The following is a 10,270-nucleotide window of genomic DNA, read 5'->3' on the forward strand; positions in this document are numbered from 1 at the left end:
GGTAACCGGAGTATGCGTCGAGGAAACACAATGACTCGTGTCCTGCGGTAGCATCGATAATTTGATCGATGCGGGGGAGGGGGAAGGGATCCTTTGGGCAAGCTTTATTGAGGTCCTTGAAATCGACACAAAGGCGCCAGGATTTATCCTTCTTTGGTACCATCACCAGGTTTGCTAGCCAGTCCGGGTGTTTTATTTCTCTGATGAATCTGGCCTCCAATAACTTGGCTAGTTCCTCTCCCATGGCCTGTCTCTTAGGTTTGGAGAAACGCTGAAGAGCTTGCTTGACCGGCTTGAATCCCTTTAGGATATTGAGGCTATGCTCAGCCAGCCTGCGTGGGATTCCTGGCATGTCTGAGGGATGCCAGGCGAATATGTCCCAATTCTCGCGCAGGAACTCTCGTAGTGCGGCGTCCACTACGGGGTTTAACTGTGCCCCGATGGAGGCTGTTTTTGTAGGGTCCGTTGGGTGGACTTGGAATTTGACTATTTCATCCGCTGGTTTAAAAGAGGTGGACTTGGATCTCTTATCGAGTATCACGTCATCCCTGTCCACTGTGGAGCGTAGCGTGGTTAATTCATCGGCCGAGAGGGCTTCGGATAATGCCTCGAGGGCTAGTGCGGCTGTTTTGTTTTCGGCGCAGAGTGCTGTGTCCGGATCACTGGCGAGGGTGATGATTCCGTTGGGCCCGGGCATTTTGAGCTTCATGTACCCATAATGGGGTACGGCTCGGAAGATCGTGAACGCCTCACGTCCTAAAAGGGCGTGGTATCCACTGCTGAACGGGGCCACTTGAAATGTAATTTCTTCAGACCTATAGTTCTCTGGTGTACCGAATACCACATCTAGTGTGATTTTCCCAGCGCACCGTGCCTCTCGACTGGGTATGATTCCCCTGAAGGTTGTGCTACTTTGCTCAATGCGGTTCCAGTCTATTTCCATTTTTTGAAGAGTTTCCTCATAGCCGTCCACAATTGGACTGAGGACCAGTGCGGCTGGTGCTCGGGCTGTTCGGAATTTAGGTTCGTCACTGGCATTGAAGGTAATAGCCGTGTCACTCCATGGATTTATTGCTGCTACGTGGCAGATTTCGGCCATGCTGCGGAGTGTTCGCTTGCGCCTATTATTTGACGCGAAGGTCTCAAAGACTGTTAACACCATATTGTTATCCACGGGATGGTGCTCTGTGGCATTTGGGATAAGAAGATCCTCACCACTTTTGGCCACCTGCCGGAGTATCCAACATGCTCTAAGGCTGTGCGTTGGTATTGTATCCGCTGTACTATGAATTTTGCAGGGTCCGTTAAGCCATCCCTCCGGTACGGTTCCATTCCCTGTAGAGGGTTTTGTTTCCTTGCAACTAGCTCGGGTGTCTTATGATAGTGCACCCTTTTACTTCGGACTAGGTGTATATTCGGGGCCGGATTATCCCAAAATTTTGGTTCGGTTTTCCAGGTGCTTTCCATCGCACAGTACTTCCGTACTATGGATGCCAAGTCAGTGAAGCGTGATATGTCACGGCGACTTAAGGCGTTAAGGATTCCCTTGTCCGTGCAATTATTGCAGAAAAGTGAGACTGCATCTTCCTCGTGACAGTCCTTAACCTTGCTCATCACAAGGAGGAATCTGGCCCAATAATGATGTACTGTTTCATGGGGCTCTTGCCTGATGTGGGAAAGATCGTTTATGTCTGGGTGGGTGGGTGGATTTGAGTCCGAACCCCTACCCGATCTGAGACCCAGGGGCCGAGGAGCTTCCAATATTGGAAGTTCGGGTTCCGGAGTGTTGCCCGATAAGTCTGGCCCACTGCCTGATTCTAGGTTCAGGGCTTGGGTGATGTCCTCCCGTAAGCGGGTATCCGGCTCGGAGAGCTCTGGAATCCGGACATAGTTAGTCCTCAAAATAGGGGAAGAGTTGCCGCATTGTTCCTCTACCACCGCAACGTGATGGGTGACCGATGGAGAGTTAATCTCCCTTTGATCGGGTTTAAGCACAAAAATAACACCATGACAATTCTGCTGAAAACAGCGTCAGTCCGGGTTAGTTCCATTCAAATCATGCAAGTTAGAGTCCAAAACAAGGGCAAAAGTGTTTCGAAAAGTAGATATGACGAAGACGTATCAACTCCCCCAAGCTTAAACCTTTGCTTGTCCTCAAGCAATTCCGTTGATAAACTGAAAATGATAAAGAAAACTTTTACAAACTCTGTTTGCTCTTGTTGTTGTAAATATGTAAAGCCAACATTTAAGTTTTCAGCAAAGATTATGAACTAACCATATTCACAATAACACTTAGGTCTCATGTTTACTCATATCAATGACATAATCAACTAGCAATCAATAATAATAAATCTCGGATGACAACACTTTCTCAAAAAAATCATAATATGATATGACAAGATGGTATCTCGCTAGCCCTTTCTGAGACTGCAAAACATAAATGCAGAGCACCTTTAAAGATCAAGGACAGACTAGACATTGTAATTCATGGTAAAAGAGATCCACTCAAGTCATACTCAATGTAAACTAGTAGACTGCCCGTGCGTTGCCATGGGCCAGGGAAAAATTTGTAAACAATGCTCAAGTTACCCGCCTCAGACGAAAACATTGCACGCAAGTATCTTCTCTCTATTCCAACAAACACCATGCACCCCATCTAGCCTCTGTTTTTTGTTGAACTTCTCCCTAGCCCTCTTTGTCCATACATAAACCATCCTCTCAATATGCGGTAACTTGATTATGCATGTGGCTTCTATGTCATTGTTTTGTTGTCTCGCACTACTACGTATGTTAAAAATATGGCATGTACAAGGCACCTCACCTTAGTAGAAATAGTAAGAAAATGTGGCATATGAACAAGAAAACAATCTTTCCACCACATGTTCATTCACAAACTAATAATTCTCTATTTATCTTTGGGCTCTGTTTCCATTTCTACCTAAGATGCATCTCCATCACTTTATCTCACTAATACATATTTTCCTACGAACCTCAAATATACATACAAGAATCACACGACAAGGTTGCATCATTGTCATTCCATCTCTTCTTTCACTTCGGCTCTTTTGGTCATTGCAACACCAGCGTGCGCCGTCTTCACACTGCTCCAAATCTGCCCATGTTTCCATCCGGCTCCAAATACGCCCATTTTTTCTCTAAGTCATGTCGTAACAAATTTGTACTTTCAGCCTCAGAATTTCATTGTTTGGAATGAGGAGGGATTTCAGAGTTCACTTCTCAAAAAGAGAATGCAACACATATTGATACAGATTAGTGATGAACAAAAAATTGCTTCCATAGATGTAAATTACTTCTGTATGAAAATATATTTTGTTTCAAATGTTGATACTCCTTGCTTTTGGAACTTAGTTTCCTTCATATGGTTTTTTCACTTCCTTTTTTGGATGGTAACTGTTTCGGGTCAAATTACTTCTATGGCAACTAAATATTGTTTCCATATGGTTAAATTTTGTTTGTTTGCACTGACCATAGAAAATGATTCCTTGAATTGGCAATCGCTTCAATGTAGTACTCCCTCCGTCCCGCAATAAGTGACTCAAAAATGACTCAACTTTGTACTCCTTACTTCAATTGGAGTATATGTTTTCTTTTCTCATAGGAAAGGAGAGTGCTTTAATTTTTTACAGAACAAAATTGAGATTGATTTATTCTTTAGTTAAAATTGGTGCCATGAATATGTTTCATGGAATCTGGGAATTGTTCCAAACGTATCGATAAAATACTTCCAATGAAGTAAAAATTGGCAGTCTGAGGATTTTGCATTGAACCTCTTTTGAAATGGTGATGAAAGACCACACATGTTGAAGATAAGTTTCGCCTTAATCTAATCGAGAAACAACTGTTTTTCATACCAGACAAGCAACTACTCCTCTCTGACTCAATGTGCCACACCATTCACTCACCAATGTAATCCATACACATGTTCAATACCTTTTGAATTTTATGCTCCCGCTTCTCCATGTGTCAACCCCTCTGTTCCTTGTTGACCCTAGCTTGTCTTGATTCAACATCAAGCAACAACAAAATATTACACCTGATACAACATCAAGCTATACAGGAACTATTAGACCACCCAAATTATTGAAGCTTCAGAATTTGTGTCTGGGACCATGCCTAATAAACTGGAAGAAAACCAAAAGATACTTATTGATATGAATCAACTTGGTTAAGTATGGTCAAATACAATGCACGGTGGAATATCTGCCCTGGAAAACAAAAGAAAAGGAGATGGAAGAAATCATGTACTCAATGGGTGGTTGTAAGTTCACGGGTATCAAGACTTGGCTCACATATCATTGATCATGGGTCTGTGTCAATATGGCTCCGGTGCCCAGTTTATCACAGTGTTTTGTTATTATTTCCGAGATAGTACTTTCTATTATAGTGTTGAGATAAGCAATTTAGATGTTTTAAATATTCCCAGCTCTTTGGATAAGAAGTATTTCAGTAACTGAATAATCTTTGACCGTCCAAAAGAACTACGATGTTTCTTTGGGAATAACAGCAGAACAAAAAATCCGAGAATCATGGCTGACCTATGAGGCGCAGATGTTGTCGAGGACCTAGCTGGCAAACCAGTGCCAGAAGACGACCTTGAACCATGCCTCCTCTCCTTTGCGCAACCTTGAAACCACAAGTAATTACCTGGCATTATTTCATTATCTCAGCTGGTTTTATGACTTCAAACATATGAGAGTACTCTAACATGTAAAATAATTCTTTCTCAGGTTCCAAATAAGTCAACAGTAGGTCAAAAATAGAGGTGAAACATTGCCAGGCAGGCAGACACACAACAACAGCCGATGATTATAGCTTAAGGTCCAATGAGGATAATATAAGTAGTGGAAAACGGAATTTTGTATCCACATCCCTATTGATCAAGGAGTAAGTCAACATGATACAAGGAACGTACAACAACACCCGAGACAATATAATTACAACACTGCAGAAAAATTAGAGATCCATGTAATCAAATATCTCTTTGTTAAATTTTAGCTGAACAACTTAACTTATAGAGTGTCGATGGTTCAGATCTTTTTCCTTTTAATTAACATGTGAGTTATTATAAAGTGGGTAATTTCTTTTTGCGGTATATAAAGTGGGTAATTCATATAGACTAAGACATGGAAAAAGGGTGTAGGTGGTGCAAATTCATAGCAAGTTTTATATTGGATGCACACAAACAACTGTATGGACACACAAAAAGAAAACAATCACTTTGAAAGTTTGAATAGAAATGTCTAAATGAACATCAGATGGTCTAGTGTCTCCACTGAAAGCACTACATGGACCCCTCATTAACAATTTAGCAATGAACAAACAATTCTAGTATTTAGACATGAGAATACCTTGTACAGAATTTCAAAGCCATAAAAAACGTTACCACTGGTTTGGGTATCCTGGAAATAAAACAGAGGTAATAAATTCCTTATAACTAATCAGGTGAACATAGAAAATTGATTACCTCTGGTTTGATCCCATGTGCTCTAGCCAAAAATAGATCAAATCGGCAGGATATCCTATAAGGAAACAAATCTAGCAAGGAAACTGATTATTATTATATCTAATTTCCAGCTACCAGTGGTAGGCGCAAAGTGGAACACTATTACGTAGGACAACAAATTTGGGCAGGAGGAAGTATAATGGTTATGAATGCCAGGCAAAGTGTATTAAGTTCATAACTATGAGCATGCAAATAATTTATATGAAGGGTCCCTTTTCTTCTGCATAAGTCAGACATACTGTATGTATGTGTAATGTGTCCAACTGTACACAAATACAAAATATATATTACAACAGAAAATGCGTGAATATGATGATGAATATCTTATTCTGAACTCTTTTGCATCTTGTATAATGGACAGGGATTGAGATTCTAATTTCGGCACTACTGGAGAGTATGTTGTGTGCAAAACGAAACTACATGCAGTAATCTACATGATTGTTCGTACCAACAGAGAAACAATTTTGCATTTAGTAGATGTGTGTATGTTTCAGGGTTACTTTCACAATATTTAGTTGGTATAGAAAAAACACTTAAGGCTAGCAAATAGAATTAACCTAGTACATAGAAAGTAGAGAACTGACCGCTGCAGTAAATTATGAACTGATATCACACATAAAACAGTAACATACCCCAAAATCTATTCCTCGCAGCTCCCCACAAGTCTTCCTTCGCCCTCTTCTGCTCCACCAACCCCTGTTATGATTTCTCTCCCCTTAAATCACTCTTCTTACTCCGCATACCATCTCTGTCTCCCCAGCCCAAACATGCTAGTACCGTCAGTAGCGCGTCCGGCACCCCACGAAAGAAAACACAATACAACCCACACATGAATAATGATGTAAACATACGTGAAATTATGAACGCTCCAAGAAAATCATTCTGTAAGTAACTTGAATGGTGTGTTGATATGCAGAAACATCTACTTCTTTACAAGACATTTACTTGTTTGGATTGCAAAACAAATATTGTTGTAGGAAATGATCTATTGGAAACTGGTACAAAACTTCAAACATCTTTACTGCTGGACATAGAACAAGCACACAACATCCTGTAATTATTTAGTTGCAGACGTACATGCATGACAGCCAACATATATAAAGTCTTGTGATGAATTGTGTTCAATGGTGAAGAAACTTGCAGCGAAGTGTTTCCTATTAAATGACCTCCCAAACCCAATGTTGGTTGGTCCACTCTACTAAGCTGTGCTATGTCAATAATCAAAAGAAATATATGCTTGTTTTACCACTGGCAATCATGAAAAGCCTACTGACTTTCGAATATAACTTTATCTGAAGATTATGTTATTTGCCCCGTCGACTTTGTTGCCTAGCTGGACAATCAGTACTGCAGTTGCCTAGATCCTACCCTCCTACGGACACTTATGTTCTAATCTGGAGATGAGGTAAGTACAGGGGTCACCCATGGATATATTGTCTAGACGATGAGATAGCACAGGAGATGAAGCAATGTGTGTACCTGGACGCCGCACTGGTTGAGGCACTTGATGGCGACTGATAAGCGCCTCCTGTTGCCGATAAAATCAATTGTTCTTGACCTTCGTTTAGGAGAATATCCAGAGTCAATGTGAAAGCATACGACTACATTTTCAATAAAATGGCTGAGAAATATTCATGTTTTTATGGAAGCACAACATGCTCGGGAGGGTAAAACTATCAAATTAGAGCAAGGATAATTATAGGAATCCAATTTAATAAAACACATTTGAGAAATTAAGGAGATCATCTCAATACTGAATTACGAGGGTGGGTGATCCTCTAGGATTCCAGATCAATAAACACAACGTGGTGCGTGGTACGTTCACCCCGACTCAAGGGAGACAGTAGATTGATTAGAAATTCATTCTTGCTTCCTGTCGCATTGTCCACCTGTCTTGTTTCCTCGCAGCTCCACCTTCCCCTGCAGCAACAGCCAGACCCTAAAACACCGAGCTCCTCTGCATCTCAGCGGGAAAGATAGAGAGATCGGATTGCATCTCACAAGCACACTTTAAACATGAGTTGATGGATGGCATCCGTAGCCGAACCCTAGTAACAATTGTGTATTATTGATTGGCACAATCAGAACCTAACTAACAACCACCTTTCAGTGTCAGTAGATCTATAGATGTTGCATCCCACTTCACGTCCTAAGATTGTCTACAAAAACTTCACGTCCTAAGTGACAGAAGCACAAAGGCTTCCATCAACAAAATAATTTTTTCATAACAAAATCTCTGCTATAAAGGATGCAACTATGACGAAGATATGCCTCTGTGTTTACCTTACATCATCAGAAGTTCAAAACTAATGCTAGATTTATTTTTTATAGAGAGATGCTAGATATGATAATACAACAGTAGTAAATGCCACATGATCCATTTGTGCAACGTCTGCCCTCCAATTCTTATTTAAGTGCTGGAATTAAAAGGGCAAAGCAGTGGGACATCACCACCCACCCATTAAATTTTTTGGATATTAACAATATGACTTTAAGGGGGAAAATCCTCACTGAACAGTAAGCTCCCATTAAATATGCAGGTTTGGCCCCTATCCCAAAGCTACTCCGTAATGTGCCTTAGTGGAATATAGTCTGCCGCAATCAAAAGATGAAATAAACAGCAGCGACATTGCATTAGGGAGGTTCGTTGCGTACATACCAGATGTACTCGGCGACGAACACGGTAGTCTCAATGGCGAGGGCCAGAACCTTCAACCCAGATGCTCCTCCCGACGCCCCACACCCTTGCTGCCGCCGACTTCGTGTGGATGGCTTACTTGTCCTGCACCATGAATTGGGCACGACAAAGATTTTACTTTTAGGAAACAAATTTACCATAATGTGAAAGCACTGTAATTATGAGGCATAGCAGGACATTGACTTTATGCTCGCAGATTTATCACCTCTAGCAACGGTTGCCAAATTGCCACAACAATAGAGCCCCAACCAGATTACTGATCTATCTTAACTCTCAAGTATTAACTTATTAAATGTACAATTCAGATGCAAGTGCAGTAGATTACTGCAGTTTAGCACTAACTGTACAACCAACAATTAAGATTTCAGAGGGCAAGCACTGTAGAATAGCATATGCTACCTTCACATCGGGTCCATGAGGTGTCGTGCAGCCACTGTGCGAAACCGACAGGCTCAACCACGGTATGGGGGCACACATATCTTCAAATCCCGACAATCAACATCGTCCCACACTGGAAGATGCCAAGGCAATTCTGAACCTGACGTCCTACTGTTCTTTAATCTCTACATCCCAAATCAACTCTGGATCAACCAAAACAATAAAAAAAAACATTAGTAAGTACTAAAAGGCAAATTAATGGCCGAATTTGGATATTTCTGCATGCATCAGACATGCAAAAGTACTGATTCTAGGCACATGAATCGTACATTTGGATGCTTGGACGGACTGGTTGCATCAAAGATAATTAAGCTCTCAGTGTTAGCAAGTATACTGCTTAAATACTGGCAGAATCATGTTCCTCACGCATGGTGTTGCAATATTGCTTTTGGCGTCTAGCTCAACCAAAACAGCCGAGATGAGACAGCAAGGAAGCGGGTCAGTGTTGTACCTCAAGGATTTTCCTTCTGAACAAATTCAGCAAAATAGATTACCTGGCATATAATCACCCAGTCGCTCCCAAGGTCCAAAGGCATAGGAGACTGCGACCGGGACCTTCGCAAGAGGCCGGTCATGGTGGTGGTCAGACGTCGATCCCGCAGCTCGGCAAAAGGCGGTCATGGATTGCGAGGCGCACGTGTGTAGTGCAGTCAGGGCATCGCGGATCGAGGAGGTCGAGGAGGAGGCGCGACGCTCGTGCCACAGACGACCGGCGACGGACCAGAGTTGGCAGAAGGAGAGGGCCATGAATCGTGGCGAGCTCGGGCGGCCGCGGATGAACAAGGATCGGAGAGAGAAGGAGGAGAACGGAGAGGAAACAGGAGGCAGGTAGGTTGCGCGAGATCGCCGGTGTGGCCCTCGTCGACGGCGGGGCTCCCAGCCAGATCTACATATGGTGGAGTGGATATAATGCATCATGTACATAAATATCGTAGAGGCTATGTTGATTTTGTTTCAACTACATGCGTGAACATGTGCCAAGTCAAGCCACTCGAATCATTCAAAAGAGGATACCACCCTATCATACCACATCACAACCATTTTAATAGCATGTTGGCACGCAAGGTAAACCATTGTAAGCTCCTAGCTAATTAAGGATGGCATAAGTAATTATAATCTCTAATTGTCATTGCAAACATGTTTCTTTCATAATAGGCTGAATCAGGAACGATGAACTAATCATATTTACAAAAACAAAAGAGGTTGAGTTCATACCAGCTTTTCTCATCTCAATAAGTTCATCATATAATCATCATTATTGCCTATCACTTGCACGACCGAATAGTGTGGATAATAATAATAATAATACTGCACGTGCATTGGACTAAGCTGGAATCTGCAAGCATTCAATTCAAGAGAAGACAAGGTAATATGGGCTCTTTGTTAGATCAACAATAATGCATATGAGAGCCACTCAACGTTTTTATTATGGTCTTCTCCTCTCGACCCCCAAAGAACAAGAAAAGAAATAAAACTATTTACACAGGAAAGCTCCCAATAAGCAAAAGAAGAACGAGAAATCTTTTGAGGTTTTCTTTTTAATTACTACCACTATAGGCATGGAAAGTAAACTAACTAAAAGCTACAACTAATTTTTTATTTTTTCTTAA

General features: G+C 41.6%; 1 long non-coding RNA gene across 17 annotated transcripts; it reads right to left on the reverse strand.

The window, feature by feature from the left end:
* Window positions 1–3,749: 3,749 nt before the first annotated feature.
* LOC125538652 lies at window positions 3,750–9,558 on the reverse strand. Of its 17 annotated transcripts, none has more exons than XR_007296474.1 (10): window positions 9,155–9,558; window positions 8,930–9,055; window positions 8,622–8,803; window positions 8,184–8,306; window positions 7,004–7,082; window positions 6,157–6,294; window positions 5,486–5,556; window positions 5,370–5,420; window positions 4,557–4,644; window positions 3,750–4,142 (listed from the first exon to the last, which is right to left on the reverse strand). It is a non-coding gene; the product is annotated as an uncharacterized LOC125538652 (long non-coding RNA). The 17 variants fall into 17 exon arrangements; XR_007296472.1 differs by having other exon boundaries at window positions 4,557–4,665; XR_007296485.1 differs by adding an exon at window positions 7,414–7,444 and having other exon boundaries at window positions 5,370–5,556; window positions 6,157–6,272.
* Window positions 9,559–10,270: the final 712 nt, after the last annotated feature.

This window comes from Triticum urartu, chromosome 2 (genome assembly GCF_003073215.2).
Source record: "Triticum urartu cultivar G1812 chromosome 2, Tu2.1, whole genome shotgun sequence".
Classification (NCBI taxonomy): Eukaryota; Viridiplantae; Streptophyta; class Magnoliopsida; order Poales; family Poaceae; genus Triticum; species Triticum urartu.